This window comes from Dipodomys merriami, unplaced genomic scaffold (genome assembly GCF_024711535.1).
Source record: "Dipodomys merriami isolate MVZ:Mamm:240054 unplaced genomic scaffold, mDipMer1.0.p SCAF_43, whole genome shotgun sequence".
In the NCBI taxonomy this organism is placed as follows: Eukaryota; Metazoa; Chordata; class Mammalia; order Rodentia; family Heteromyidae; genus Dipodomys; species Dipodomys merriami.
In genome coordinates, this window is record NW_027205937.1 from 7,702,702 (window position 1) to 7,729,681 (window position 26,980).

At 39.3% G+C, this 26,980-nt stretch overlaps 1 long non-coding RNA gene across 1 annotated transcript in view; it reads right to left on the reverse strand.

Moving 5' to 3' along the window:
• LOC138807732 (uncharacterized) overlaps positions 1 to 25,046 on the reverse strand; it is a 127,394-nt gene extending 102,348 nt beyond the window's left edge. The window contains exon 1 of the long non-coding RNA XR_011366249.1: positions 25,000 to 25,046. This is a non-coding gene — a long non-coding RNA (uncharacterized lncRNA). The remainder of the gene's footprint in view (positions 1 to 24,999) is intronic.
• Positions 25,047 to 26,980: the final 1,934 nt, after the last annotated feature.

Sequence of the window (26,980 nt, forward strand, 5' to 3'; positions counted from 1 at the left end):
TCTCTTTTCATTCCCCTTTCCGTCTCTTCCTTTTCTCTCTCTCTCTACTTGCATCCTACCCAACCCATTTCAGGAATTGTGATTAGGACATAGTTAACTCTCCCTGTGCCTCCCCACACCAATCTATTCCTATTTTTTACCCACATCTCTCCCTAATCCTTATAATTTCTGGTTTTCCAAATTCTTTTCTGCGCTTCGAAGTCCTTTAACATATAGTTGTTTGATGTTCAATAGATGTATCTGTTGAACTAGATTGTATCTGTAGACTATTGACTGTACAAAAGCAAACTTTGGTTGATGGTTGCCTTAACATAGTGTTCTAGTACAAAACTGGTGCTATCTTCATCTCAAATGGGCAGAGTAAGCCGGAAAAACACAAGAAAAATGGCAAATTCGGGTATCTCAATTCCCAATCCTGATAATCAGGGATTAGAACAGATAAAGAATAATCCAGAGGAGAGTTCCCAAATAGCTCTACAAACACTACTAGCAAACATGATAAATGAGTAGTTTGACAATGTACAAAGGACTTTGTATGAGCGTGATAGGGAGAGAGAGGAGGCATCCCAGAAGTTTATACAGGAATATCATAAGCGTGAGGAAGCTACTCAAAAACTGATACAGGATTTGCATGAACAACTTGAGAATACTCAAAGAGAAAGGGAGGAATGGCGTGAACAGGCTGAGAACACTCAAAGAGAACTGCAGGAATAACACGAAAGGGAAGAAAGAGAACTGCAGGAATGCCACAGACGGGAGGAAGCTAATCAAAGAGTAATTCAGGAATTGAGAGACCAGGTAGAGAATACACAAAGATCACTAAAGGCATTCATGGAATCAATTAACAAAGAGCTGAAGGAAGTCAGGGAGACCACAAAGGGAATATGAATGGAACCCAACAGAAGGAATGGGAGTCGAAAGAAACCATAACCAATCAACTAAGTGATTTGAGAACAAACACTGAACACCAAATTAAGGAAGTAAAGAAATTCATATAAGACCTAAAACAGAGCTTCAAAAAAGAACTTGAAGCCATCAAAGCTGACCAATTAGAAGGAAAAGAGATAAAAAACAAAGTAGAGAGTCTTCACAGCAGGTTTGACCATGCAGGAGATCGAATGTCAGGGATTGAAGACAGCCTAGATATTATAGAGAAAGAACATACAACCATCCAAGACAAGTCCAAGAAATATGATAGGTCTATCCAAAACCTGGAAGACACCATCAGAAGGCCCAATCTAAGGTAAATGGGTGTAGAGGAGCACCTAGAAACTTAAGTTAATGGTCTAGGAAATTTGTTTAACAGGATCCTAGCAGAAAACTTCCCAAACATACAAAAAGATAGGCCTATTCAGATACAAGAAGCTTTTAGATCCCCAAATAGACCAGACCAGAATAGGACATCCCACCGTCACATTTTACTCCACACAGGATCAACTCAGACCAAGGAAAAGATCCTTAAAGCTGTCAAGGAGAAAAGGTTAATCACCTATAAAGGGAAACCAATTAGAATTACCTCAGATTTCTCAGCAGAGACAATCAAAGCAAGAAGAGCCTGGAACGATGTATGCCATGCCCTAAAAACAAACAACTATCAACCAAGAATACTGTACCCAGCTAAACTCTCCTTCATAACTGAAGGCCAAATAAAAACCTTCCATAGCAAAGAAAAATTGAAACAATACATCTCCACCAAACCAGCCCTACAAAAGATTCTTAAAGATGTCCTACTCATAGAAAACCAACAAGACCGCAACAAAGGCCAAGAAACTGCACCCAAACTGAGAATCCAAGAACCTTAGGAAGAACCCAGTTTTCACAGCCCCCAAGAAGGTGGATAACATGGCAGGAACTCCCAAAAACCTCTCAGTCCTATCTCTTAACGTTAACGGACTGAATTCTCCAATTAAGCGACATAGACTGTCTACTTGTATTAAAAAACAAGACCCTTCAATCTGCTCCTTGAAGGAGTCACATCTTGCCCGTAAAAACAAACACATTTTCAATGTTAAAGGCTGGAACAAAATCTACCAAGCAAACGGCCCTCATAAACAGGCGGGAGTTGCAATCATAATATCAGATAAAATAGACTTCATATTAAAATTCGTGAGAAGAGATAAAGAAGGTCGCTACATACTAATTTAAGGATCTCTCCTTTGGGAGGATATTACAATTCTAAATATCTATTCGCCAAACAATGGAGCACCCAAATTTATCAAAGAAACACTACTTTCCCTCAAATCCCATATAGATCCAAAGACATTAATTTTTGGGGATTTTAACACACCACTCTCCCCACTAGATAGATCAACTCGGTAAAAACTCAACAGAGAATCCGCAGATCTAAACAGCTGCATAGATCAACTAGACTTAACAGACATTTACCGAACATTTCACCCAGCAGCATCAGAATAAACGTTCTTCTCAGCAGCACATGTAACGTTTTCTAAAATAGACCACTTTTTAGGCCACAAAACAAACTTGTCCAAATTCAGAAACATTGAAGTTATACCTTGCATTCTCTCTGACCACAAGGGAATAAAATTAGAACTCAACACCAAAAGCCACCAAAGAAAGTCCGGTATCACATGGAGGCTGAACAACACACTGCTGAATCATGAGTGGGTCATGGAAGAGATTAGAAAAGAAATTCAAATGTTCATGCTATTCAACAAAAATGAACACACAAATTACCAGCTCCTCTGGGACACAGCAAAGGCAGTACTCAGAGGCAAGTTTATAGCTCTGAGATCCTACATCAACAAATTGGAGAGATCTGAAACTAGCAATTTAATGACACATCTAAACCTCCTTGAAAAATAGCAACAAGATAAACCCCAATCCAGCATATGGAAAGAAATAATCAAAATTAAATCAGAATTAAGTGAATTAGAATCCAAAAAAACCATAGAAAGAATCAACAAAATAAAGAGCTGGTTCTTCGAAAAAACTTAACAAAATTGACAGACCCTTAGCAAACCTTATCAGAAAAAGGAGAGAACACACCCAAATTAATAAACTCAGAGATGAGAATGGAAACATCACCACGGAAACAACCAAGATTCAGAACATGATAAGGGAATACTTCTCAAAACTTGACAGAAATGGACATTTTCTTAGCAAATATTGACGTGCCAAAACTAAACCAAGATGAGTTAAACCAGCTTAACAGGCCCATATCAAGCATTGAAATACAAACAGCAATAAGAGACCTCCCAGCTAAGAAAAGTCCAGGACCAGATGGTTTTACAGCGGAATTTTACAAGGCCTTCAAAGCAGAGCTCACACCAATACTCCTCCAACTCTTCAATGAAATTGAAAGAGAAAGCTCACTACCGAACACATTCTATGAAGCCATCATAACCCTCATCCCAAAACCAGGCAGGGACTCATCAAAGAAAGAGAACTATAGACCCATTTCTTTGATGAACATTGATGCAAAACTTCTCAAGAAAATTTTGGCCAGTCGACTTCAACAATTCATCCAAAAAATCATACACCATGATCAAACAGGATTCATATCAGGGATGAAAAGCTGGTTCAATGTATGCAAATCAATTAATATTATTCATCACATCAACAGGAGCAACAATAAGAACCACATGGTAATCTCAATAGATGCAGAAAAAGCATTTGACAAGATCCAACACCCCTTTATGATGAAGGTTTTGGAAAAATTAGGAATCCATGGAACATTCCTCAATACAATAAAGGCTGGATATGACAAACCTACAGCCAGCATTATACTTAATGGTGAAAAACTAAAGCCATTTCCTCTTAACTCAGGAACAAGACAAGGATGCCCAATCTCTCCAATTCTCTTCAATCTAGTATTAGAATGCCTAGCTACAGCAATAAGACAAGATGCAGACATAAAGGGGATCCAAATAGGGAAAGAAGAAATAAAACTCTCCCTCTTTGCAGATGACATGATCTTGTATTTAAAGAATCCCATAGACTCCACTCCCAAATTACTCAAGCTGACTCAAAAGTTTGGCAAAGTAACAGGTTATAAAATTAACCCCCAAAAATCAATGGCTTTTCTGTATGCCACCAATGAGAAAAGTGTGGCTGAAATTAGGAAAGCAACTCCATTTGTAATAGCCCCACAAAAATAAAATACCTAGGAATTAACGTAACTAAAGAAGTGAAGGACCTCTATGATGAAAACTTTAAAATCTTGAAAAAGGAAATCAACACAGAACTTAAAAAATGGCAAAACCTCCCATGCTCCTGTATTGGCAAGATTAACATCGTGAAAATGGCAATATTCCCAAGGCTATCTACAAGTTCAACGCGATACCTATCAAAATTCCACCCTCATTCTTCAAGGAAATAGAAGAGGCAATCCAAAAATTCATATGGATCAATAAAAGACCCCGAATAGCAAAAGCGCTCCTCAACGGAAAGAACACTGCTGGAGGAATATCAATACCAAATTTCAAACTCTACTATAAAGCCATAGTAATCAAAACAGCTTGGTACTGGCATAAGAACAGACCTCAGTACCAATGGAATAGAATTGAAAACCCAGAAATGAACCTACAGACCTATAGCCATCTAATCTTCGATAAGGAAGCTAAAACAATAGAATGGAAGAAAGACAGCCTCTTGAGTAAATGGTGCTGTCAAAATTGGTTGACTACATGTAGAAAACTAAAGCTAGATCCTTATATATCACCCTGCACCAGAATCAACTCCAAATGGATCAAAGACCTTGAACTCAAAGCAGACACTCTGAAAACATTACAGGATGGAATAGGAGAAACCCTAGGTCTCCTTGGCTCAGGCCGAAATTTTCTGAATAGAGACTCGGAAACACAACAAATCAAAGAAAGGTTGGACAAATGGGATTGCATAAGATTGCAGAGCTTCTGCAGGGCAAATGATATAGCTGGCAAGATCAATAGAAAGCCCACCGATTGGGAGAAGATCTTTACTAGCCATACAACGGACAAGGGTCTCATATCTAAAATATACTTGGAACTCAAAAAATTAAACCACCCAACAACAAATCCTCAAAGAAACAACTGCCCAATAAATAAGTGGGCGAAAGACTTAAAGAGAAGCTTCTCTGAAGAAGAAAGAAGGATGGCCAATAGACACATGAAGAAATGTTCAACATCCCTAGCCATAAAAGAAATGCAAATCAAAACAACATTGAGATATCACCTCACTCCAGTTAGAACAGCAAAAATCAAGAACTCTAACAACAACAGATGCTGGAGGGGATGTGGACAGAAAGGAACCTTACTTCTTTGTTGGTGGGAATGTAAACTTGTTCAACCACTTTGGAAAGCAGTATGGAGGTTCCTCAAAAGACTTCACATAGATCTCCCCTATGATCCAGCAATCCCACTTTTGGGCATTTACCCAAATGTTTACAAACAAGACCACACTAAAGCTACCAGCACAACTATGTTTATTGCAGCATTATTTACGATAGCTAAGATATGGAACGAACCCAGATGCCCCTCAGTAGATGAATGGATCAAGAAAATGTGGTATATATACACAATGGAATTCTATGCCTCCATCAGAAAGAATGACATTGCCCCATTTGTTAGGAAATGGAAAGGCTTGGAAAAAATTATATTAAGTGAAGTAAGCCAGGCCCAAAGAAACATAGGTCCCATGGTTTCCCTTATTTGCCATATCTAGTATAGGTATGAGTCAAGCGGAAAAGGTCAGATAATGTGATGTTAGGAAAATGAACCCTTAAATATGTATTTTAATGTTTTCGTTTCTTTCATGCATGTGTTTCTAACGCATTTACAAGATTATTTCTTTGTTGCTTTGGATGTCTCTCTCCCACAGTGTAACCCCCGATTTCACTATATTTGATGTCAGTATAACATGTGGAGGAGATGGGGACAAACAAGTCGTTTAAGGATTCAGGTGGACCTGTTGCAACAATGAAAAGTACAAAATGTCATGTCAAAACCAGCTTTACAATGTCGGTGTGGGTGGGGAGGTGGGTATGATTGGGTGGGGGGAGGGGGGATGCTGGGAAGGGAGGTGAAGAGTAAACAAAGGAGGAGGCTGCAATGCTTGGTAAGAAATGTATGCATTATCCTGCCCATGTAATTGTAACCCCTCTGTACAATATGTTCTTAAATAAAATAAAATAAAATAAAAATATTGCAATAAAAAATATAGCAACCAAACTAGAAAGAAAGCCAAATAATTGTGGGAAAATATTTACCAGCAATTATCTTGCCCATGTAATTGTAAACTCTCTGTACAGTTTTTTCACAATTAAAACAAAATAAAATAAATATTTGCCAGCAATATATTAGACAAGGTCTAATAGCCATTATATATGATGAACTTAAGAAACTAACTCTTCATAATTCTAACAAACCAATCTTAAAATGGTCAAGGGATCTAAAGAGATACTTCTCAGAAGAAGAGATAAAAAACAGCAAAGAAACCCATGAGGAAATGTTCATAATCCCTGGTTGTAAAAGAAATGCAAATAAAAACAAATCTGAGATACCAACTTACTCCTTTCAGAATGGCCCACATCCTAAATTTAGCCAATGTCAAATGCTGGAAGGGATGCAAAGAAAGAGAAACATTACTGCATTGCTCGCGGTAATGTATATTAATACAACCACTTTGGAAAGCAGTTTGGAGGTACCTCAGAAAGCTAAATATCGACATCTACTATGAACTGGTCCTACCACTCCTAGGCATCTACTATGAACAACAGGAACCGGTATACAAAGACACACACCTCAATGATTATTGCAGCACTGTTCACAATAGCCACGATTTGGAAACAACCCAGATGAGCCACTACTGATAAGTGGATCCAAAAATTGTGGTACCTATATACAATGGAATACTATGCAGCCTTTAAAAAGGACCAAATGATGGCATTTGCAGGGAAATGAATGGAACTGGACAAAATTATTTGAGTGAGGTAAGCCAAGAACAACAAGACAAACGGCACAGGGTCTACCTGATATGTGGATTCTAAAGCCAAAATGCAAGAAGGTATGACAAAGTAAACAGGACTCGAGAAACAAAGGACAGCCACTCATTTTGTTGTATCACCATTAATGACTCCATGTTCTTGACCATGTAGATGGTAGAAATATGCACGCAATGGAGGGAAGCCAGGAGGAGGAACACAATAAGTGGAAAATGGAACAACATACAACAAAGTGGCCCATCAGCTGCACTGGATACAGAAGAAAAATAACTAAACAACCCAAACACAGTGATGGGAAAGGAGGAATGAGTGGGAAAGAGGGAAAGAGGGAATAGCCTACACTAAGCAAAAGGAAAAAATGTAAACATCATCTGAGGTGGGAAAAATAATTTGGATTGTCAAAGCTCATAGAATTAACAAACTTTAGACCATGATAACAATAATTTGCCTTGTCAAGGTTAAAAAGTGTTTGTGACTTTACTAAGTATCACAATTCCACAATACTGTGAAATATGTGAAATATATGCAATCACCTATCTCAATTTTTTCAAAACGTCTGAGAAGGGAAGGGTTATGAGGGATGAGTGACAATGTTGTCAGACACCTTGTATTCATGTACTGTTTTGTAGGATGGGAACTTCTTTGTAAAACTACTTAAAGATAATAATAATAAAAACTGTTTAAAAATAAATAAACATTAGGATGACGATAAAAAAAAGTTCAAATATAAAATAAGAAATTAAATCCAGTTGGAAGGAAAATTTCTTTGGGGAGAGTAATGTAGTGTATTCTATAGCAAGTCTCACTTCAGCATTAAATTCAAAAGCTAGACCTAAAGTAAATGAAATAAACTAAGAAATTGAGTTGAAAAAAGAAAAAAAAAGAAACTCCACCCACTCTTCCTTGCCTGGACAGCTGGTGTTTGTAAAACTGCATCATGCCCCTGAATTGGAACCGAAGTGGCAAGGACCTTACTTGGTCGTGCTAACTTCACTGTTGCCTATTATATTAGGACGAAAAACAGCATTAGATCCATCAGTCTCTAGTGAAATAGGCAGTCGACCCATATACAGAAAAGGCTACAAGATGGACTGTGCAGACACTCAGAGGGTCCCTTAAGGATAAGACTTACTAAGTGTTAATTAGTAATAACTAGTGTGTTTCTATAATTTACTTGATTACAATTAAATTTACATTTTAAGCCTGTTCATTAGGTGGAGAGATGGGAATTTTTAGGATTTGGTAAGAAGGAATCAAGGATTTGATTTGACATGAAAACCAGTGGGGGATGTATAAAGCAGCAAAGCCCTAATAATCAGCATGACCCACTAATCAATGTGGCCCCATGTCCTGGCCCACAGGAGTGCATGGGTCATGCCACAAAAGGGGACAGGGCATGCTGCTAGAGGGGTAGGATGTCATCCTCAAATGAGCTGTGAAGAAGTTATTGAGGAATGCGCAGTTCATGAAGTGATGGTTGAAAACTGTTAGGCAAGAGACCCACTGGGTCTGGAAGGGGTTCAACCTATATATAGGCTGCATGGTGAGCGCAATGGAATTGGAGAAAATCAAGTGAAGACCATGAAGGAAGGAAGTGGTGAGATAGCAGGAGGGGAAAGACTTGGGAGAAGAGGAATTTGAGGGAGTGCAGGAGGAGAAGGATGCCAATTGGCCACCAGGCCAGAGAAGTGTAGGCCTGTGGATAGTGGAGAGGACTAAAGAGAAGAAGGAAGTGATGGAAGGGAAAAAGGAAAATGAAGGACATGTCTATAAAGAAAGAGGGAGCAAGAGAAAAGGAAAAAGCCTTACCTATTGAAGTATGGAGTTTCGAGATGATAATTTGGGGGGTTGGTGGTTTGCACACTAATTAACTATGTGCAGGGCTGCCCATTGGAGGTCTGAGATTTGGTGTTTGGGGCTGGCTTGTCAATGAGTGTACAGCCCAGGACAAGATAAATGCAGGCCCATTACTAGTGTAAATAAAGTTATCCTCAATGTGCCTTATTAGATTGTCTTGTGTTTTATGCAACATAAGTATACGAGTTTACAAGTTAATAGTGTCAAAGGCCTCGAATTTTGTAAAATGTTATGAGGTCATAATAGGTTTGCAATACCCAATGGGACAATGATATCACAATGGCAATATGATGTCACAATATCAAGTCATAATAATATTTTGATGTCATAATTAGTTGGTGATACGATAATGGTGATGAGGTCACAATAGGTTTATGATGTCACAATGGATTGATGATGTCACAATGGCATGCTAGACTTCAATCTTCCTTAACTTCAAATGAGAATATAAATCCAGAATGGGATTGTTATATCTACAAAGTTATGCATTGGCCCAAACGTTATGAACTCCCAATAAGTATGTAATGTCACAATGGATTACAATGTGCATGATATCTGACAAAGTGATGACATAATTTTCATTATATCAGAGTGCATTTCTAATATCACATGTCATACCTGAAATAAGTAAAAAACAGATTATCAGATCAAAAAGGGCTTATGTATCACAAGGGCATCATGTCAAAATTATGAGGGGAGGACCAGTTAATGATTTCACACTGGTGATTCTGCTTCGAAGGGTTTGTAATATTACAATGGTATAACTGATCTCAATTGTTAGACCACAATGAATATATGGGTAAACAACTGATTTTTTTTGTCACAAAGGCCATATGCTGTTTCAAAGGTGCTAAGAGGAGGGGGGACCAAGATGGCGACGGGGCAGTAGGGAAACGCCACAGCTCTCTCCAACCAAAAAGAGAGTTCGAGTTCCAACGCTTAATCTCCCCAAGAGACCGACAACAACAAAAAGACGAACACTCAGAGAAAAACCAGAGGCGGAGAATAACAAAAAAAAAAAGAGAGGAAAAGAAAAATTTCAAAACAGAGAAAAGCGAAGACCCCTCCCCCAACCTTTACTGGCCGCACAGCAGCACGCCAAGCCGCCAGCCAGCCGGCCCGGCGGGGGGCTGTGGGAACCCCAAGAGACACAGCAGAGACACAGGGGGCCGCTTTCAGAACATCAGGTACTGGTTTGCAGTACCAGATCGCCAGGAACAGAGAAACCTACCAGCCGGGAGTCTCCACGAGGATCCCATCCCCACCCCTCACTCTCCACCCGAGCAGAGAGGCTCCATCCCGCCAAAGCCGCTCGGCATCAGCAGAGTGACAAAAGGACCTGTCGGCAGACCACCTGGCCCCGCCTGATCGCGATCACAACTATCCAGCACTCTCCACCTGAGCACAGAGGTTCCATCCCGCCAAAGCCGCTCGGCGCCAGCAGCGCAACAAAGGGTCCTGTCTGCAGACCACCCGCCCGCCCGATCACGATCGCAACGCCCCGGCGGGGTCACTCGGGACCCAGAGGTACGGAGAAGAAGCTGCCTGAGCATGGACACTCTTGACCCGACAGCTTCGACAGAGGCAGAGACAGAAAAGAATCACACAGAGCCACCACCGCCCAACCCAGCCTGGATTGCAACAACAACTGACTACCTACACCACACAGAAACAACCAGCTCCAGGGTGAGTACCCCACAGGGGAAGTGTATCCCTCAAGGGAGACCAGAGCTGGAGGGAATCCCCAGACCCTGACCTAGACTCCCTACCCCAGCACCCGGACCACAGGACCCACTAAAACTGGGAACTGTTTGAGAGCTCCACCAGCCCGTGGAGCACACTCAGCTGGCCAGGCTAGAGCAAGAGCACCCCTGGAAGGGAGCTTAAATGCCCAAGCCAGGAACAGCGCCCCTGGGTCAAGACTACCAACAGTAGAAGAAATTTGAACTGTGTCCCCCAGGCTGTATAACCTAGGTGGTATACACATCAGCACAGGCCTAACGAGTGCGCTCCAGGCTGCATAACCTAGGTGGTATACACATCAGCACAGGCCTAACAAGCGCGCTCCAGGCTGGGGCCGGAACCAGGCCCGAGGATCTGGCGCCTGAACAACACAACCAACTCCTCCCAACTGAAGTAAAAAGCTGAGCATACGCCTCAACAGAGGGGAGAAAACCAGGAAACAACACTCCCCCGGGAAGCACGCCTGTGACAACAAAAGACCTGGAGGCCCAGGACAAGAGAAGCCCAAACCCCACCAAAACTCCACCCATATACCCTAGACTGGGAATTGGGCAACACAGGCTGCCAGCAACTGATAGTAAGCAGGAGCTCAGACTGTTAAGGCGGCTCAGCAATAGAGTGATAGTCTTGGATGTATGAGGCCCTGGATCTGATTCCTCAGCATCACAAAAGCAAAAATGGTCAGAAGTGGTGCTGTGGCTCAAACAGTAGGGTGCCTGCCTTGAGCTGAAAAGCTGAGGGACAGCACCCAAACCTACAGTTCAAGCCCACAACCAGCCCAAAACAAATAAACAAAAACACATCAGGAGCCCATAGCAGACTCCAGCATTTGGGAGAGTGCATCCAGAGCATCTGTTCTTCACAAGAGCACCCGTAGGAGCAAACACAAGCAGTCTAGGCTGCTCAACCCTTCCAAAGGCGGGAACTGCCAGCAATCTACAGCAGAGAGCTGAGAATCCTAAGTAAGTCAGAATAGCAGCTGGAAATAGGCTCCCAACAGAACCCAGATCAGGCACAGACTCTCTCTACCAATACAGAACCAGCAACCAAGCAAAGACAGACACACCAAAACAAAATTGAAGAGCAGTCTCCTGAACCTCCATGCGAAAATCACAGAGAAAAATCACAAGGTTTACTACCACCCAGGACAGCAAGCTCACCTCAAAAGCCAGCAGCCACACAGGGGAGAGCCCCAGTGGGAGCAAAGCAGGAATGGAAGACAAAGGCGACTTCCAAGGGTTGCTGGAGGCAATGACTCAAGAAATAAAGTGAGAAATTGATCAGAAATTGAAAGAGCACAAGGATGAACTATCTAAAGAGATACAGGGTATCAAACAAGAGATGCATGCAAAAATAGAAGCTGCACAAACCTCAGTAAGAAGTGAGATAAACGACAAATTAGAGGTAATGCATACCTCATTGAGAGGTGAGATCAGTACTCTGAGAACCAACATTGAATCCATAAAGGGATCCATTTCCTCCATGCAAACCACAATAGAAGCCACTGTCAACAGAGTGAATGAAATGGAAGGTAGAGTGTCAGATACAGAAGACAGAATACACCAACTGGACCAAAAAGTGACAAATATGGAAAAATCACTCAAATTAAACCAAAGGGATATTCGAGAGCAAGCAGATAATGCTAAAAAATTTAACCTTCGCATAATTGGAGTGGACGAAGGTGAGTAATTCCAGAGCAAGGGAATGCAACACCTATTTAACAATATAATCAATGAAAATTTTCCCCACCTCAAAAACGACCATCTTAACTACATCACAAAAGCTTATCGAACACCCAACAAGCAAGACCCCAGAAGAAACATTTCTAGACACATTATAGTAAAAATGATAGATCTGAATAATAAGGAAACAATCCTGCATGCAGCAAAAATGAAGAAGGAGCTATACTACAATGGGAAAAAAATAAGAATTACTGCAGATCTCTCCACACAAACACTGAATGCAAGAAAAGCCTGGGAAAGCACCATACGAGCCCTGAGAGCCAATAACTGCCAACCCAGACTGATCTACCCGGCAAAGCTAGCATTCACATTTGATGGAGAACTGAAAACTTTTAATAGCAAAGAAAAACTAAATGAATACATAAACATTAAGCCAGCATTACAAAGAATTCTAAGAGGGGGGACACAACCTGAAGAAAGCAGCCAGGAACTGGGGCCTGCCCCAAACAGGCGTTACTCAAAGTCTAACTGAGCAAGCACAGGAGGAAAGGAAAAAAGAAAAACTTAGGAAAAAGGCATGGCAGGGACAACAATGCATCTCTCTATACTTTCTCTTAATATAAATGGGCTGAATTCGCCAATTAAAAGAAAACGAACTGAGGACTGGATAAGAAAACAAGACCCATCCATCTGTTGCCTTCAGGAGACCCACCTCTCAGCCAAACATACAAACAAACTCAGAGTGAAGGGGTGGAAAAGGATCTACCAATCAAACGCCCCCAGTAAGAAAGCAGGTGTAGCTATCCTGATATCTGACAAAATAAACTTTTCATTAAAATCAGTACAGAAAGACAAGGACGGACACTACATATTAATAAAGGGAACAATCCAAGAGGAGGATATAACCATCATCAACTTATATGCCCCAAATATTGGTGCACCCAGATATGTCAAACAAATGCTCTCAAACTTACAGAATAAAATAGATCCCAATACGATAATACTAGGAGACTTTAACACACCACTCTCACCAAAGGACAGGTCTACCAACCAGAGGATTGGCAAAGAAGCTACCGAATTAAGAGAGGCCATACTTCAAGCGGAATTAACTGACATCTACCGAGTATTTCACCCTAAAACAACACAGTACACATTCTTCTCAGCAGCTCACGGAACTTTCTCCAAAATAGACCATATCATAGTTCATGCAAGGAACTTAAGCAAATACAAAGGGATCGACATAATCCCCTGTATCCTATCTGACCACAGTGGAATCAAGCTAGCTCTCAATAACAAAGCATACCGCAGAAATTTCTCCAATACATGGAAATTGAACAGCACACTCCTTAACAATGCCTGGATAACAGAAGAGATCAGAGAAGAAATAAAGCATTTCCTACAACTCAATGAAAATGAAAACACCTCACAAAGAAACTTGTGGGACACAGCAAAAGCAGTCCTGAGGGGCAAATTTATTGCCCTCAGTGCCCACATCAAGAGAATGGAGACAGACCAAGTAAATAATCTCATGTTGCAATTAAAACAGCTAGAAAAACAGGAAAAAATGGGACCTAAAGCTACTAGAAGAAGCCAGATAACCAAATTAAAAGCAGAGATTAACCAATTAGAAAATCAGAAAACCATAACCAAAATAAACCAAACAAAAAGCTGGTTCTTTGAAAAAATAAACAAAATTGATGGCCCATTGGCTAGATTAATTAAAAAAAGAAGAGAGGAAACCCATATTAATAGGATTAGGGATGCCACGGGAAACATCACCACACGTACCCAAGATATCCAAACAATTCTAACAGACTACTTTCAAAAGCTATACTCTCTAAAGGAAGAAAATCGGGCAGAAATGGATGCATTTTTAGAGAAATACAAGTTGCCCAAACTGAGCAAAGAAGAAGTTAACCAATTAAATAAGCCAATATCCTATAATGAGATACAGGAAGCTATCAAAAGTCTTCCAACACAAAAAAGCCCAGGACCAGATGGATTCACAGCAGAATTCTATAAGACCTTTAAACAAGAACTAATACCCATACTCCTCAAGCTCTTCAGATAAACAGAGAAGGAAGGAGCTATCCCAAACTCATTCTACGAAGCCAATATCACACTCATCCCCAAACCAGGCAAAGACCCAACCAAAAAGGAGAATTACAGGCCAATCTCCTTGATGAACACAGATGCAAAGATCCTTAACAAGATTCTAGCTAACAGAATCCAGAAACACATAAAACAAATAATTCACTATGACCAGGTAGGCTTCATCCCAGAGACACAGGGATGGTTTAACATACGTAAGTCAATAAATGTAATCCAACATATCAACAGAGCCAAGGTCAAGAATCACATGATTATCGCTACAGATGCAGAAAAGGCCTTTGACAAAATTCAACATTCATTCATGCTAAAAGCTCTGGAGAAAATAGGAATAGAAGGAACATTTCTAAAAACAATAAAAGCCATTTATGACAGACCAATAGCCAATATTATACTTAATGGGGAAAAGCTACAACCAATTCTCCTAAAATCAGGAACAAGGCAAGGATGCCCACTGTCTCCACTCCTCTTCAATATAGTCCTAGAACCCTTAGCCAGGGCAATAAGGCAAGAAAAAGACATTAAAGGGATCCGCATAGGGAAAGAAGAAGTTAAACTATCCCTTTTTGCAGACGACATGATACTATACCTCCACGATCCCAAAAACTCCATCCCCAAACTCTTAGAAATCATAAATCACTTCGGCAAAATAGCAGGATACAAAATAAACCCACAAAAATCAGTTGCCTTCCTATACACTGATAATGTACAGGAAGAGAGGGAAATAAAGGGAGCAACCCCATTCACAATAACCTCCCAAAAAATAAAATATTTAGGAATTAACCTAACCAAAGATGTAAAAGAACTATTTAATGAGAACTATAAAAAGTTAAAGAAAGAAATTGCAGAAGACACTAGGAAATGGAAAGACCTCCCATGCTCCTGGATAGGCTGACTTAATATAGTAAAGATGGTAATACTTCCAAAACTAATATACAAATTCAACGCAATTCCTATTAAAATCCCAATGACGTACATCACTCAAATACAGAAAACAGTCCAAAAATTCATATGGAACAACAAAAGACCTAGAATAGCCAAAACAATTCTAGGGGATAAAGACAATATGGGAGGGCTATCCATGCCGAACTTCAAACTCTACTACAGAGCTATAATAAGAAAGACAGCATGGTACTGGCACAAAAACAGACCCGAAGACCAATGGAACAGAATAGAAGATCCAGAAATAAATCCACAGGCCTACAGCCAGCTGATATTCGACAAAGGAGCCAAAGACATACAATGGAAGAAACATAGCCTCTTCAACCGCTGGTGCTGGGAAAACTGGGCAGCCACATGCAGAAAACTAAAAGTGGACCCCAGCCTATCACCATGCACCAACATCAACTCAAAATGTATTAAAGACCTTAACATTAAACCTGAATCTCTGAAACTACTGCAGGACAGAGTAGGAGAGACACTTGAACTAATAGGCACAGGAAGGAACTTCCTGAACAGAGTCCCAGGGTCACAACAAATTGGAGAGAGACTCGACAAATGGGACTACCTTAAAATAAAAAGCTTCTGCACAGATAAAGCTATCGCAACCAAGCTAGAAAGACAACCAACTAATTGGGAAAAAATATTTACCAGCAATATATCAGACAGGGGGTTAACATCCTGTATATACAGGGAACTCAAGAAACTAATCCCTCCCAAACGCAACAAACCAATTACTAAATGGGCAAGGGAACTAAAGAGGGACTTCTCAAATGAAGAAATAAAAATGGCAAAGAAACACATGAGGAAATGTTCATCATCCCTGGTGGTGAAGGAAATGCAAATAAAGACAACCCTGAGATACCACCTTACCCCAGTCAGAATGTCCCACATCCACAAATCAGCCAACGACAAATGCTGGAGGGGATGTGGAGAACGAGGAACGCTATTACACTTCTGGTGGGAATGTACACTCATACAACCACTTTGGAAAGCAGTCTGGAGGGTCCTTAGAAAGATAAATATTGACCTCCCTTACGACCCAGTCATACCACTTCTAGGCATCTACCCTGAACAACAGGAACCAATATACAAGGACACGTGCACCTCCATGTTTATTGCAGCACTGTTCGCAATAGCTAGGATATGGAAACAACCTAGATGCCCCACCACAGATGAATGGATCCAAAAATTGTGGTATCTATACACAATGGAATATTATGCAGCCATTAGAAATGACAAAATAATGGCATTTGCAGGGAAATGGATGGAGCTAGAAGGAATCATGTTGAGCGAGGTAAGCCAAGAACGAAGAGGCAAACAGTACATGGTCTCCCTGATAAGTGGATGATGAATCCAAAATGTTAGGTGATATGACAAAACTAACAGGACTTAAGAAACAAAGAACTCCCACTCATCTGGTTGAACCACTACTAAATATCCCCATGCTGCTGATCACATATATGGTATATAACATATGAGCACCGTTATATATTACAGACTGTGATAGACAATTTGCTCCAGGAAAGTTAGAATGAACTTGTGACTTTAAATGAGCACCATTATTCCACAATACTGTGAATTTCCGGAAATTAAGTAATCACTTAATCACAATTAAAAAAAAAAAAGAACCTTGGGGAAGGGAGGGAGGGAGGGGATGGTAGGGGGAAAACAATGGAGGGGGTAACAATGTTCAAGAGGAAGTGGAAGTGTACTCATTACCTCACTCATGTAACTGTAACCCTCTGTATAGTATCTTTACAATAAAAAAAAAACTATAAAATAAAGGTGCTAAGAGGTCATAACTGATTAAAACGTCACAATGTGATGGTGATGTCACAATGGTAATGTGATGATGCAATAGGTTTGTGATATCACTGTGGTCATGAGGTCACCCATGGAATAGTGATGTCATTATGAGTTTATAATATTACAATCACAGGTCTGATTTCAATTGCTACTAGTTTACAAAGAGGAAAAGAATTCAAGGAAGGAGATAGAAGTCCTAAAACCCACGAGGTTTCTAGCATGTGATGTCATAATAGGTGTGTGAAAACAGAATGGTAGAGTAATATCACAATGTCAATATGATGTCACAATATCATGTCATAATAAAGTGTTAAGGGACTTCTGAGGAAGATGGTGGAGGAGAAGCTGGAAGCTAAACAAGCTTTCTCATAGATAGCAGTTTTAGTGTTCCAGTGAACAGTCCTAGTGTAGAGAATCACACCAAATGTGCCATCAAAGTACAGAGAGTGTGTCCAGAAAGGGAAAATCCAGTCAAGGAGACAGATCTGAGCACTTGCTAGTAGCCATGGCTGCTGTGGCTGCAGCAGCAGCAGCGGCGGCCATAGCCATCATCCCTACAACAGAGAGATCCCAGGACAAAGGTGCCAGACACAGCGGACAGGGGATTCAACTCAACACCAGCAAGAACTGAGAAGGAGCAGATACCTTCATCCTTCAGATTGCAGACCAGAGAGTGCCCAGGTACTAAGATTCTGACATGAGTAGAACCCTGAAATCCTCACTCCTTCTCAGGGAGCAGAGGTGGGAATGCCAGCCCTCTCCCCTACCACCACTGGAGATCTCCATCTTTGATACTGACAAAGGTCCGGCTGAGCAGGTAGCTCCAACTCAGGCCTTGGAAGAAAACAAGAGTCATTTTGCAAGTCACAGGAACTAGAAGGGACCTGCCAGGCTCAGTTCCACCCAGGAAAGTCACCCCGCCCAGGCAGAGAGAGCTCTGTCCCCAGAGAAGTGACTTTCTTCACCATGTAAACAGAGCCAGAGTCTGTCCCTCCTTACAGAAGCCTAGACAAACAATTGAAATTCAGTAAACATAAATCCTGAGAATGGCTCAAAGCTGGACGCTATGTCTCAGGAGCTAGCCCCTCAGGGGAAAGCTACTGTTTGCTGAAAGGCCTCAAATCTATCCAGAACCTAGCCTAATCACAGCTTCTCCAAAGTAGAGGAAATTGCCATTTCCCTCTTTTGGGATACTCAAAACAGATCTCCCTCCCATTGAACTAGCCTGGGAAGAGGATCACAAAATCCTGCCTAACACAGAGCATTTTCTGTCCAAACAAACTTACTTAAGAAACCAATCAAGCCATAGGAAAACCAAACACCACAAACAGACCAGAGACTCGACCAATAGACTGGTTATGGACACAGGGGAGATACAGGTTCTTCCCATTCCCTGCCCCCCTAAAAAATCTCAAAAAACCAAAGAACTCTTTTATGATTTTTTTTAATTTTAATTTTTAAAGGGTTTTCTGTAAATATTTTCCACATTTTTTTTGGTGTATGTGTGTATGTGTGTTTAATAAAAAGGACCAAGAGGTCCTTTTTATTGTTTTCATATTTTCTCTTTCTTTTTTGCATGACTTAATTGCTATTCTGCTCATCCCAAGATATATACCTGTTGTCAATTATTACACCTTATCCCCCATTTTGTACATAATTAATACAGAAATTTATTACTCAATTCACAACCTCTTAGGCTTAAATTCTTTACGAGGAGTTTTATTTCTTTATACCTACATAATTTTCTAGTAACCAATATAAAAAATATTTTTTAATTTTTCATGTCTCCTTTCTCTCCTCCCCTCTTCTCGTCCTATTCTTTTCTTCTCTCAATATCATTTCTTTAAACTTACATAAATTGTGTTTCACTTCTTAAATTTGAATTTTTGTTTTTCCATTTTTTCTTTAAAATATCTCTCCTATCATTCTGCCCAATCCATTTCCCTCTCAGAGATTAGGACTTGGTTAAATTTACTCTCCTTTAATCTATCCACATCCCTCTAGTCCTATTTTCCCCCACATTTCTCCCTAAAGCTAATAATTTCTGGTTTGCAAATCCTTCTTTGCTGTTTGTAACCCATTAATCCATGGTTGTTTGATGTTGAATAGCTTGTATTTGTTGAACTGTATTGTATTTGAAGCCATTTTGATTGTGCGACTACAGGGCTCTGGTTGGTGCTTACCTTAAAATAGTATTCTGGCACAAAATTGGTGTTACTTTCATACCAAATTGGCAGAATAAGCTGGAAGAACACAACAAAAATGGCAAGTCCAGGTGTCTGAACTCCCACTCATGATAATCAGGTGACAGAACAGTTAATGAATAATTCAGAGGAGAGTTATCAAAAGTTCTACAAACACTGTTGGTAAACATGGTGAATGAAATAATTGAAAACTTGCAAAGGAATCAGTGTGAGTATGATAGAGAGCAAGAGGAGGCAAACAAAAATTAATACAGGAATCTTGTGAGCATTAGGGAGCTACTTAAAGATTAAAACAGGAATTGCATAAGCCGGTTGAGATCAGTTAAAGAGAAATACAGGGATAACATGAGAATGCTGAAAACAGTCATAGAGAGTTAGAGGAATTGTGTGAATGTGAGGAAACTTATCAAAGTGTAATACAGGAATTGAGAGAGTGGGATGAGAATAGACGAAGATCAATACAAGCATTCATGGAATTAGTAAACAGACAGCTGAAACAATTCAGAGAGACCACAAAAGGAGTGATGAATGGAGCCCAACAGAAGGAATGGGAGTCCAAGGAAAACATAACCAATCAACTAAGTGATTTGAAAATAAACACTAAACACCAAATTAAGGAAGTAACTTGAAACAATATCTAAAAAAAATCTCCAACAAAGAATTTGAAGCCATCAAAGCTGACCAATTAGAAGGAAAAGAAATAAAAAACAAAGTAGAAAGACTTGACAGTAAGTTACACCATGCAGAATATCAAATCTCGGGGATTGAAGACAGCCTGAATATTTTAGAGAAAGAACATACAATTATCCAAGACAAATCCTAGAAATATGATCTATTCAACACTTGGAAGACACCATCAGAAAGCGAATGTGAGGCTACTGGGAGTAGAGGAGCACCTGGAGACAGAAGTTAATGGTCAAGGAAATTTATTTAACAGAATCCTAGCAGAGAACTTCCCAAACATGCAAAAATATAGTCCTATTCAGCTACAAGAAGCTATTAGAACCCCATATAGACCAGACCAAAACAGAACATCCCACCGTCACATTGTAATCTGCACAGGATCAATTCAGACCAAGGAAAGGATCCTTAAATCTGTCAAGGAGAACAGATCAGTCTCCTCTAAAAGGAAAAGAATTAGAATAACCTCAGATTTCTCAGCAGAGATGAATAAAGCAAGAGCCTGGCATGATGTATGCCATGCCCTAAAGATAAGTAAGTATCAGCCAAGAATACTGTTCCCAGCTAAACCCTCCTTCATAACCAAAGGTCAAATAAAAAGAGTCCATTGCAAAGAAAACTTGCAACAATAAATCTCCACCAAACCAGCTGTACAAAAGATATTTAAAGATGTTCTACGCATAGAAAATGAACAAGACCACAGTAAAGGGTGAGAAACTGCATTCAAGGGAATAAAATTAGAACTCAACACCAAAAGCCACAAATGAATTCCTGTAACACATGGAGGTTGAACAACACACTGTTGAATCACAAATGGGTCATGGAAGAAATTAGAAAGGAAATACAAATGTTCATGATATTCAACAAAAATAAACACACAAATTACCAGCTCCTCTGGGACACAGCAAAGGCAGTACAGACAGGCAAGTTTATAGCTGTGATTTCCTATAACAATAAATTAGAGAGATCTGAAACCAACAATTTAATAAGACATCTGAACCTCCTTAAAAAAAGCAGCAAAGATAAACCCCAATCCAAGAAATGGAAAGAAATAATGAAAGTTAAATCAGAATTAAATGAATTAGAATCCAAAAACACCATATAAAGAATCAACAAAACAAAGAATTGGTTCTTCAAAAAATTTAACAAAATTGATAGACCCTTAGCAATTCTTACCAGACAAAGAAGACAAGACAACCAAATAAGCTCAAAGATGAGAATGGAAACATCACCACAGAAACAACCAACATTCAGAACATTATAAGGGAACACTTCTCAAACCATGTCTTTTGAGGAACCTCCATACTGATTTCGAAAGTGGTTGAACAAGTTTACATTCCCACCAACAATGAAGTAAGGTTCCTATCTGTCCACATCCCCTCCAGCATCTGTTGTTGATAGAGTTCTTGATTTTTGCCGTTCTAACTGGAGTGAGGTGATATCTCAATGTGTTTTGATTTGCATTTCTTTTATGGCTAGGGATGTTGAACATTTCTTCATGTGTCTATTGGCCATCCTTCTTTCTTCTTCAGAGAAGCTTCTCTTTAAGTCTTTCGCCCACTTATTTATTGGGCAGTTGTTTCTTTGAGGATTTGTTGTTGGGGGGTTTAATTTTTTGAGTTCCAAGTATATTTTAGATATGAGACCCTTGTCCGTTGTATGGCTAGTAAAGATCTTCTCCCAATCGGTGGGCTTTCTATTGATCTTGCTAGCTATGTCATTTGGCCTGCAGAAGCTCTGCAACTTTATGCAATCCCATTTGTCCAAACTTTCTTTGATTTGTTGTGTTTCCGGGTCTTTATTAAGAAAATTTCAGCCTGAGCCAAGGAGACCTAGGGTTTCTCCTATTCCGTCCTGTAATATTTTCAGAGTGTCTGCTTTGACTTCAAGGTCTTTGATCCATTTGGAGTTGATTCTGGTGCAGGATGATATATAAGGATCTAGCTTTAGTTTTCTACATGTAGTTAACCAATTTTGCCAGCACCATTTACTGAAGGGCTGTCTTTCTTCCATTCTATTGTTTTACCTCCCTTATCTAAGTTTAGATGGCTATAGGTCTGTAGGTTCATTTCTGGGTTTTCAATTCTATTCCATTGGTCCTGAGGTCTGTTCTTATGCCAATACCAAGCTGTTTTGATTACTATGGCTTTATAGTAGAGTTTGAAATTTGGTATTGATATTCCTCCAGCAGTGTTCTTTCCGTTGAGGAGCGTTTTTGCTATTCGGGGTCTTTTTTTGTTCCATATGAATTTTTGGATTGCCTCTTCTATTTACTTGAAGAATGAGGTTGGAATTTTGATAGGTATTGCATTGAATTTGTAGATAGCCTTGGGAAGTATTGCCATTATCACGATGTTAATCTTTCCAATCCAGGAGCATGGGAGGTTTTGCCATTTTTTAAGTTCTGTGTTGATTTCCTTTTTCAAGATTTTAAAGTTTTCGTCATAGAGGTCCTGCACTTCTTTGGTTAAGTTAATTCCTAGGTATTTTATTTTTTATGGGGCTATTACAAATGGAGTTGCTTTCCTAATTTCAGCCACACTTTTCTCATTGTTGGCATACAGAAAAGCCATTGATTTTTGGGGGTTAACTTTATAACCTGCTACTTTACCAAAGTTTTGAATCAGCTTGAGTAATTTGGGAGTGGAGTCTATGGGATTCTTTAAATACAAGATCATGTCATCTGCAAAGAGGGAGAGTTTTATTACTTCTTTCCCTATTTGGATCCCCTTTATTTCTGCATCTTGTCTTATTGCTGTAGCTTGTCGCCTGTATTCTTGCATTAGTTCCTCTCTTAATTTTAATGACAGTAATAGTACTATGATATTACAATAAAAAATTCATATTTGGCTACCTGTTAAATTAGGAAGAGAATGGTCCCCAAATCCTTTGGATAGTGTTGTTATTGAATTTTTTTACCAAACTACTAAAACGTACAAAGCGTATGATTGGAGCCATTATCTGTGATCTTAAACTTAATTGCTATTACCACTGTTGCTGCAGTGTCTGGAATTGCCCTATACACTTCCTTACAAACTAAGCACTTTGTGGAAGAATCGCACTGGGATTCACATGAATTGTGGGTCTCACAAGTAGAAATTGATGCTCTAATATAAACACAGATTAATATTCTTAAACAGACAGTGGGATGGTTAGGAAAAATGTTATTGGTTGTGGAAAAACAATTATTATTAAAATGTGATTGGAATTTTACTACCTTTTGCATTACTAATATAAAATATAATAAATCTATACATGATTAGAATGTAATACAGTAGTATTTATCTGGAAATTCTACAGCTGCTCAATTGATTGCTCAGTTATAATTTAATGTACATGATATTTTTGGTAAACAATTTACAAATGATGATGCTTCTAATATTGCTGATGCATTTATTAAACAGTTGGAAGGGTTGGATCCGAAAGAAATACAACATAGCATTTCAAATACTACTAGTAGTATGGGAATCATGATTGTTATTATTTTGTTTGCACTTGTACTGTTATATTTGATTTTTATGAAACCAATGCAAGCGTCTATGATAATGCTGTGGAAAGCTTTTCTTTTAAAACAAAAGAAAAAAGAATAAAGTTGTGAAGACTCAGGGTCTATGTTAAAGGGGCAGAATGATGCAGGCTCTGGCCTCAGGATTATCCGAGGGCTGTGTTTGAGTATTAAGAAAGCTCTTGGATGCCGGGCTAGAGAGGGAAAATTTTCTCTCTCCCTGTCTCAAAACACATGTCACAGACTCCTGGGAGCTGAGGAAGTAGCTCTTCTGCTTGCTTAAGCATAGATAAGCAGCTGGTCAAGCATTTTCCTGATATTGAAGAAGTGGTTTGAGCTTGCTCTAAAATAGTTTAGATAATAATATACCAAGGCGTTGTCTCATAGGTCTAGTAAAAATGTATCTGTTGAAATTTTTGTGTGAATGTCTTCTGACCAAATCTTGGCAAAGATCATGCTTGCTTGTCTTTAAATACTACTGACAATAAAGCACAGCATTCAGTGGCAATTGCTGTTTGCACTCTGCATCCCTTATGTCTTGGTGATTTCGTTACCCTTACCCAGGGACCCCAACACAGTAGATGTTGACAAAAGCCCACTCGGGCAGGAAGGTTCCCTAGATTCTTATCTCCAATAAACTTCTCAGCAAAAGACATACACAAGTGAGCTGAGGTTGAAATAGTAGGGCACACGCCTTGAGAATAAACAGGCTCAGAGAGAGTGTCCAGTCCCAGAATTCAAGCCCTAGGACAAACCAATAAAACAAAAACAAAAATAAAAACAAATCCCAAACCGAGCAGTTTTCTCACTGTATACAGAGGAAGTAATTAAGGGAAATTGCTTCCTGTGTTACATACAGTTAGAAGAAAGAAGATGTCACACAATTATTCTCTTCATACCATGTTATACCAAAGCCTCAAAAAATTGCCCTTTTTCGGGCTGGGAAGGTGGCTCAGTGGCAGAGCGCTTGCCTTGCATGCCTAAGGCCCTGGGTTCAATTCCTCAGCACCACATAAGCAAAAAGAAAAATACCGGAAGTGGTGCTGTGGCTCAAGTGGTAGAGGGCTAGCCTTGAGCTGAAGAGCTGAGGGATAGCGCCCAGGCCCAGAGATCAGGCCCCACTACCGGACCAAAAAAAAATTGCCCTTTTTCTAAATTTATAAATTAATATCATCCATTTGTTGGCAACTCTCTTTACATTACTCACATTATCATTTTATACATGAAGTGTTGTAATTATCTATTAGCTGAGTTCTAATTATAACTCTTATGAAAGAATATTCTAGGCAAATAGAATGCAAGAAACATTTGTAAATTTGTCAATTAAACACTGTACTTAAAAAGAATTTTGTAAGTATCTTATAGAATATGAAATTACAAACAAAACCAAAGTATTTATTTTAAATCTAAACTCCAATTTAGCAAGATCTACATAGTCCTTCATTAGATTAACTTTGCTATTTCTCCAGGCTTAAGTTTTTGTAATCCTTCATCCTTTCCTTGGAATCAAACAGAATGATGATTACTTACTTTTTCAAATTTTGGATGGGAATCATGATCCATTTTGCACCTAAGGTTCTGTAATGAAGAGTGCATTTAAAACACAACTGAGGATTATATATGAGTTGCACTTCAATAGGAAACTTGACTTCTCAAAACATAATGACAAAATTAGCCCAAACGTCGAACTTTGTATTCCTTTCTTGTTTGGTTTATTTTATTAAGACAAAAGTATACTACCTGGTCCAGGGAAGGTATCACTGTGTAATTCCACTATCTAATCTCCTATCTTAATCTCAGTGCTAGAATTCTAGCCTTGTATCACATTGCCCCTCCATAGATTCTTGGTTTATTTAATCTAGATACAGACTAGCAATTCTGAACTTCTCCAGTAATATTATCCACTGCACTGCTCAGAGTGTTCATGTACTCTTCAAAGATGTTCTAACATTTGACACAGAATATGAACATTTTCAGATGCACCTGCAGTAGTCTCTGATTCATTCCTCCATGGATCTGATCCCTTTAATAATGATTACTTGACTCTCTTACTATCTCTGGTCCCTATCTATGTAGTATTCTTAAACTTTTTTGAAGAAAGTTCACTTGAGGATTTCTAACATTAAAAATTATCAATTGATTCTAGTCTTACTCAGGACATATTTTCTATTGTTTTCTAACTTTTCCACATATTCTGAGAGTTGCTTCATATGTGTATTTGTGCACATATAAGTGCCTCTGTATATATGTGTATGATTGCATGTATGTATGCAAAGCCTCAACATCTTATTCAGCAATCTTGCTCATGACTGGTATTCCAATAGTTGAGCCATTCTTCCAATCCAACTTTTGGCTGGTTAATTATATATAGTTTCTCAAAGACTGTTCTGCCCAGGCTGGATGCAAACTGAACTTCCCAGACTAGTTTACATTCTTAGGTTGTATTGCACCAGTAGTATCAAATTTTAAATTACAAATATTTTGTGAGTGTAAAGGCTAAGGTGTAGCATAGATTTTTAACTAAAGAATTTATATAAAGATAGATGAACATGCACATTACAGCTGAGTGTACACTGTTAGAAATGTGATCCTAAGCTTGGTGGTGGTGAGATCTTCGGATAGGGTTAAAAGCCAGCCTGGACAGGAAAGTCCCAGAGACTCTTTTTCCAATTAACTACAAGAAAATTAAAAGTGGCACTGTGGCTCAAGTATAGAGCATTAGGCTTTAGCTGAATAGCAGAGGGACAGCTCCCAGTCCTGTGTTCAAGTGCCAAGACCACCACCAACAAAAAATATATAAGTAAAGGAAAGAAAATAAATGTGATCTTATCCACCAGTTGATGGCTAGTATAATCCCTGCTCTCTCAGGATGGACTTTTTTTCCAATTAAGTCCATGCTCTTATATCTGATTTGCATTGGAAACAGAACTATGCTTCCATTCTACTGTCTACAAAGTTGCGTGATTAGCAAGCATGATTTAGAAAGGGAGTGGCCTCATACTTCGTGTTCCACGTAGGAGTAATGCTAAGTGACATCAACTGTATAGACGTCTCTTCAAAGAAGAAATATTAGATGTTTATTGGAAAGCTAGTATTTGACTTTTTTTATTGTGAGAATACCGTACACAGGAGTTACAATAACACAGGCAAGATAACGAGCACATTTCTTATCAAGCATTGTTGCCTCTTCTTTGTTTCCCCTTCCCTTCAATTCCCATACCCCCTCTCCACTCACCCTATCCTCCCTCCCCACCAAAGTTGTAAAGTTCGTTTTTCAACATAATGACTTGTACATCTCATTGTTGCAATGGGTCCACCTGTATCCCTAAACGATTTGTTTTTAGAGAATATATCCAGCAAAGATTCTATAACATAACTCAGCAAAAGTAGGTGCACTGAATCATTTTGGAATTAATTTTTTTGCTTGGGAAGATTATTGATCTTGTCGTTCCTTTTGGGAAAACTTAAAGTAATATTTCACTTTTTGTTGGTTGTGTGGCTTGAATTCTGA